This window comes from Bubalus bubalis, chromosome 7, assembly GCF_019923935.1.
Source record: "Bubalus bubalis isolate 160015118507 breed Murrah chromosome 7, NDDB_SH_1, whole genome shotgun sequence".
In the NCBI taxonomy this organism is placed as follows: domain Eukaryota; kingdom Metazoa; phylum Chordata; class Mammalia; order Artiodactyla; family Bovidae; genus Bubalus; species Bubalus bubalis.
In genome coordinates, this window is record NC_059163.1 from 98,445,725 (window position 1) to 98,453,008 (window position 7,284).

The window sequence follows — 7,284 nt, forward strand, 5'->3', positions numbered from 1 at the left end:
GCTTTTATTTCCACTACTCTGGGAGGTGGGTCATAGAGGATTTTGCTGTAATTTATGTCAGAGTGTTTTGGCTATGTTTTCCTCTAGGAGTTTTTATAGTTTCTGGTGTTAAAATTAGATGTTTAATCCATTTTGAGTTTATTTTTGTGTATGGTGTTAGAAGTGTTCTAGTTTCATTCTTTTACAAGTGGTTGACCAGTTTTCCCTGCACCACTTGTTAAAAAGATTGTCTTTTCTCCATTGTATATTCTTGCCTCCTTTGTTAAAGATATGGTATTCATAGGTGCGTGGATTTATCTTTGGGCTTTCTATTTTATTCCCTTGATCTATATTTCTGTCTTTGTGCCAGTACCATACTGTCTTGATGACTGTAGCTTTGTAGTATAGCCTGAAGTCAGGCAGGTTGATTCCACCAGTTCCATTCTTCTTTCTCAAGATTGCTTTGGCTATTCGATGTTTATTGTATTTCCATACAAATTGTGAAATTATTTGTTATAGTTCTCTGAAAAATACCATTGGTAGCTTGATAGGGATTTCATTGATTGTATAGATTGCTTTGGGTAGTATACTCATTTTCACTATATTGATTCTTCTGATCCATGAACATGGTATATTTTTCCATCTATTTGTGTCATCTTTGATTTCTTTCATCAGTGTTTTATAATTTTCTATATATAGGTCTTTTGTTTCTTTAGGTAGATTTATTCCTAAGTATTTTATTCTTTTTGTTGCAATGGTGAATGGAATTGTTTCCTTAATTTCTCTTTCTGTTTTCTCATTGTTCTGGTCTTAAAATTAGATCTTAAAAATTAAAAAGACAAGGGATTTCTGTGTGTTGATTTTATATCCTGCAACTTTACTATATTCATTAAGTAGCTCTAGTAATTTTCTGGTAGTGTTTTTAGGGTTTTCTGTGTAGAAGATCATGTCATCTGCAAACAGTGAGAATTTTACTTCTTCTTTTCCAATCTATAATCCTTTTATTCCTTTTTCTTCTCTGATTTCTGTGGCTAAAACTTCCAAAACTATGTTGAATAGTAGTGGTGAGAGTGGGCACCCTTGTCTTATTCTTGACTTTAGGGGAAATGCTTTCAATTTTTCACCATTGAGGTTAATGTTTGCTGTGGGTTTATCATATATGGCTTTTAATATGCTGAGGTATGTTCCTTCTATGCCTGCTTTCTGGAGGGTTTTTATCACAAATGGATGTTGAATTTTGTCAAGGCTTTCTCTGCATCTATTGAGATAATCATATGGTTTTTATCTTTCAATTTGTTAATGTGGTGTATTAATTTGCAAATCCTTGCATCCCCGGGATAAAGCCCACTTGGTCATGATGTATGATCTTTTAAATATGTTGTTGGATTCTGTTTGCTAGAATTTTGTTGAGGATTTTAGCATCTATGTTCATCAGTGATATTGGCCTGTAGTTTTCTTTTTTTGTGGCATCTTTGTCTGGTTTTGGTATTAGGGTGATGGTGACCTCATAGAATGACTTTAGCAGTTTACCTTCCTCTGCAATTTTATGGAAGAGTTTGAGTAGGATAGGTGTTAGCTCTTCTCTAAACTTTTGGTAGAATTGACCTGTGAAGCCATCTGTTCCTGAACTTTTGTTTGTTGGAAGATTTTTTATTACAGTTTGGATTTCCGTGCTTGTAATGAGTCTGTTAAGATTTTCTATTTCTTCTTGGTTCAGTTTTGGAAGGTTATACTTTTCTAAGAATTCGTCCATTTCTTCTAAGTTGTCCATTTTATTGCCATATAGTTGCTGATAGTAGTCTGTTATGATCCTTTGTATTTCTGTGTTGTCTGTTGTGGTTTCTCCGTTTTCATTTCTAATTTTGTTGATTTGATTCTTCTCCCTTTTTTTCTTGATGAGTCTGGCCAATGGTTTGTCTATTTTATTTATCTTCTCAAAGAACCAGCTTTTAGTTTTGTTGATTTTTGCTATCAGTCAGTCACTCAGTCAGTCGCTCAGTCACATCTGACTCTTTGCAACCCCATGGACTTCAACATGCCAGGCCTTCCTGTCCATCACCAACTCCCAGAGATTACTCATACTTATGTCCATTGAGTTGGTGATGCCATTCAACCATCTCATCCTCTGTTGTCCCCTTCTACGAATGCTGGGGTTCTTAATTTCTTCTTTTTCTAGTTGCTTTAGGTGTAAGGTGAAGGTGAAGTCACTCAGTCGTGTCCGACTCTTTGCGACCCTGTGGACTGTAGCCTACCAGGCTTCTCCATCCATGGGATTCTCCAGGCAAGAATACTGGAGTGGGTTACCATTTCCTTCTCCAGGGGATCTTCCTGACCCAGGGATTGAACCTGGGTCTCCTGCATTGGGGGCAGACGCTTTAACCTCTGAGCCACCAGGGAAGCCCAGGTGGGGTGTAAAGTTCAGTTATTTATTTGATTTTTCTCTTGTTTCTTAAGGTAAGCTTGAATTGCTATGAACCTTCCCCTTAGCACTGCTTTTACTGAATCCCATAGGTTTTGGGTTGGTGTGTTTTCTTTTTCATTCATTTCTATGCATATTTTAATTTCTTTTTTTATTTCTTCTGTGATTTGTTGGTTATTCAGAAGTGTGTTGTTTAGCCTCCATATGTTTGTATTTTTAATGTTTTTTTTCCTGTAGTTTACATCTAATTTTACCACATTTTGATCAGAAAAGATGCTTGAAATGATTTCAATTTTTCTGAATTTACCAAGGCTATATTTATGGCCCAGAATGTGATCTATCCTGGAGAATGTTCTGTGTTCACTTGAGAAAAAAGTGAAATTCATTGCTTTGGGGTGAAATGTCTTATAGATATCAATTAGGTCTAACTGGTCCATTTCATCATTTAAAGTTTGTGTTTCCTTGCTAATTTTCTGTTTAGTTAATCTATCCATAGGTGTGAGTCAGGTATTAAAGTCTCCCACTATTATTGTGTTACTGTTAATTTCCCCTTTCATACTTGTTAGCTTTTGCCTTACATATTGTGGTGCTCCTATGTTGGGTGCATATATATTTATAATTGTTATATCTTCTTCTTGGATTAATCCTTTGATCATTAAGTAATGTCCTTCTTTGTCTCTTTTCACAGCATTTTTTTCAAAGTCTATTTTATCTGATATGAGGATTGTTACTCTTGCTTTCTTTTGGTCTCCATTTGCACAAAATATGTTTTTCTAGTCCTTCACTTTCAGTCTGTATGTGTCCCTTGTTTTGAGGTAGGTCTCTTGTAGACAGTATATATAGGGGTCTTGTTTTTTTATCCATTCAGCCACTCTTTGTCTTTTGGTTGGGGCAGTCAACCCATTTACATTTAAGGTAATTATTTATAAGTATGATCCTGTTGCCATTTACTTTGTTGTTTTGGGTTCAAGTTTATCAACATTTTCTGTGTTTCCTATCTAAAGAAGATCCTTTAGCATTTGTTGAAGAGCTGGTTTGGTGGTGCTGAAATCTCTCAGCTTTTGCTTGTCTAAGTTACGATATTCTTAAATAACAGTGCCCATGAAATGTGTGCCCATCTTACTGGAGAGAGAAGTTGGAGCTCCCCAAACTGAGAACAAAAACTCACGTTATTTTTTTCTACCATTAAAATCATAGCTTTGAATCAAGGTATCTGACAAATAAATAACACTAATTAGAACTTACTCTAGTGATTCAATGGTAAAGAATCTGCCTACCAGTGCAGGAAAGTAGGTTCAATTCCTGGATTTATCAGGAAGATCCCCTGGACAAGGAAATGCCAACACAGTCTAGTATTCTTGCCCATAAAATCTCATGGACAGAGGATCCTGGAGGGCTACCATCCATAGGGTCACAAAGAGTCGGATACAACTGAGAGATTAAGCAACAACAATAACATGGCATATTTGGAGACATTCAAAGAGTCCTACAGCTTACATCCTTGTCCATATTCTACATCTAGTTGTGAGTAGTTGTGAGCTCACAACTACTGTGTTATTAGCAGGTAGGAAATGTCTTGAAAACATCCTCAGTGGTATCTTTAAAACATTCACAAAGTTGGCTCCGTATCATGGCAAACTTATTTCCACTATTGAGGTTAATATCATGAACATTTTTTGGTAAATTCCACTTTTACTATGGTCATCTCCTTAGGCAGCAGCAAAGAAGTTCCAACTACTTTAATTTGTCATCCATTTTCTAGGGGTTCCTGTAGTAGTCAGGAACTCTCTATAATCCAAATTTTCAAAGTCATGGTCTAACCTCAAACCATATATCTCATATCAGTATAAATAGTTAGTCTTTTACCTTTTTTTTTTTTTTTCCAGAAGGCAGGTCTAAGTAGTAGCAATTAATTTATCCAACTGAATTGATTGAATTCTTTGAAAAGTTGACATTTTAATGATAAAATCATGTCTGTGATAGCACAATCTACTTGGAAATTTTTAATTTTTTCTTTTTAAGAATGAAACATCCACAAACACAAGTAAATCAGAATATTCCAGGGAAGTCTCTGAGTAAGAGGTCTCTACAAGGGATGGATAATCCCCTTAGAAAGTTAAATATCATGGGATTCTCCTTCCTTCCATGAAGGGAAGAGGTGGCTGGCTTTAGAGCACTTTGGTGATGAACAGGTACATGTGAATGGGAAAAGCAACCCTATTTCACAGTTTGACAACTGACTGGAAAGCACTAAGGTTATTTTGTCAACAGAATAGTTTATATAACCTGGAAAACCACTAAGATTTCATGATACTTTATAAATATACCAATTTAAGTTTTCATAAGTTTTTCTATGCCTGTATCACTCTTAGTCAAGGGATATGTATTGGCTATTGAATCTAAAGAAAGACTGAAATAATCAGTAAGCTTTTGACAATTTACATGTTAAGTCATGCCTCAATTATCCATAATTTAAGTGAATAAAAAAATGTTTTATTAATCCAGAGTCTGGAAACAAATCATTTTGGTCAAGGTTATTGTACCCATGTTTGATCTAAAATAGGAATACATTCTTTTAATTTGAAAATGTTCAATCATTAGATCATTTACATATGTTATACATTTACTTGGAAGACAAACTTTCCTTGATTTTTTTCAAGGTTTTAAAACTATACATTAAGTTTGGTAGACAAAAGCTTTCATAACAGTTTTGTGTTAATTAAAATTTGCCAAATTTCTAGACAAACTCTAGTTATTCCTTTCTTCTGTAGGGTGAAGGAAGAAACCTCTGAGCTACCTAATGGCCCTTTTGGGAAACTCAGAGATAGTGTAAACACAAAAGACATTTTTGTAGTTTTTCAAAAACATTTTTACTAATTTCATTTCAACTTTTATTGAATACCTCAAAATATTTTACTTAACAGCTGTTGGAAATCTTTAAATTTTTAGGGCTTTCTTGGTATATAATTATTAAGGCAAAACAAAATTGGTGAGAAGTAGTCAGGGAGGACCTGGAGGAGAATCAGTACTAGCTCTTGAAGTAGCTGCCTGTGGCATAAAAACTTAAGAGGGGAATTATGGAGAGAGGAGACCTTTCCCTCCACAAGCAAGGGAAATGCATGGTAAGTGGGGGTGAAAGATCTCAGCCTTAGCCCCATTTTCTCAAATGGCATCAGCTCAGATCTCAAGGACTCACCTCTTCCCATCAGTGTCTCTGCCTTAGAGTGAGGGATGGGGAAGACTGAACATTTAACTGGAGCTACAACTCTGCACAACTCACCCTCACACTTCTAGATTGCAACCTCTGGAGAAGAGAAAAACCTTTAAAGCTATCCTGGTGCCTTCCAATTTCATGTTCTTAATTATATGCTATGGTTATTAATTTCTGTCTTTGTTATCTGAGGCTGAAAGAGAAAAGTGGGTGATTCTATAGTCCTTATAATCTTCATTGTTTACAAAAGAGCCAAATTCTTCAGCCAATCCATCTATGTCTTGCCTATCACTTGTGCCTTATCTTGTTCTACCACAAGCCATGGATTACACATGTTCTTGTCATCTTGGCAAACAGGTTAGTCCTGACCTCCTTTAAATATGGATCACTCGATTCCAGACATCCATCTTTAAGGTGCACTACTTGGAAACACTAATGATACAAATTATTTTATCAATCAGCTTTCCAATACAAAATAGTTGGCACACTCATGTTAGAATAACTCATGGAGTGTTTGTTTACTAAAGGAGTATTTATGAAAATATTTCAGAATGTGGAACCACAAGGAAGAATGTAGATAGGATCTCTCAGCCTGAAAAAGTGAGGAAGAAACAGTTACCAAAACCTGGAAGGAGTATATTGTGAGAGGAGACTAATTTGAAAGCAGCTACAGTCAAGGGAAATAGACTTCCTCAACTAACCTTGAGGAAGGAAGGTAGGAGGCTAATTACCCTAACCTTACTCATTTCCACCCCTGATTGCCTATCAATGCTCCTCGCTGGTCAAACCCAACTGGAAGCTAGAAGAAGACAAGGAGGATGACCAGTGCTAGACCCCAGTCCACTCCATTCAAGCCAGCCTCCTGGGGATAAAAGGAGGGAAGGGGAGATGAAGATCTGAAGAGGAAAGCGGATGGGGTTGCTACACCTGTATTATGAGCATTCTGCTAGCTCCCATTTCAGTTCTGCTGACAACCAGAACCAACTGGTGGCTTCTATGAAATCCTATACTTCCAGATTTCCTAAAAGGGGCTTTTTGGATCTTTGCTTTTGCAGATTTTCCAATAATTATCTAAGCCTCAAATACTTCACATATATCAATTTGCTTTCAGCTAAATATACTAAGAATGGCTTCTGCTTCCCCAAGCAAATCTGACTGATCAAAGAACACTCTCTTAAAAGGGGCTCTAGAACCCAAAAGTAAGCGATAAGAGAGAGAAACAAAACCAATAAGTCTTTATCCAGTTCCTCTGGCTGGGAAGATGAGAGAGCTGAACAGAAAGAGGGATTTTTTTCCTTTTGCTTCCCTGGAAACCCATGATATTAAATGAAAGTTCATGAGGAATCTGAAATAATATATTTAGCCATATTTAAGAACACAGTGGACTTCCCTGGTGGCTCAGATGATAAAGAATCTGTCTGCAATGCAGGATAGCCAGGCTCAACCCCTGAATGGGGAAGATCAGGAGGAGGAAATGGCAACCCACTCCAGTATTCTTGACTAAGAAATCCCATGGAGAGAGGAACCCCATGGACTGTATAGCCTACGGGATTGCAAAGAGTTGGACACAACTGAGCTACTGACACTTTCACTTTCAAGAACACAGTATAGACCATACATTAAAATATACATATATAACATGAACCCAGATAGATAGGATAGACATTTGTTAAGG

The 7,284-nt window shown here is 36.4% G+C and overlaps 1 non-coding gene across 1 annotated transcript; it reads right to left on the reverse strand.

The window, feature by feature from the left end:
* Positions 1–2,303: 2,303 nt before the first annotated feature.
* Positions 2,304–2,376, reverse strand: TRNAW-CCA. Its single transcript has one exon. It is a non-coding gene; the product is annotated as a tRNA-Trp (tRNA).
* Positions 2,377–7,284: the final 4,908 nt, after the last annotated feature.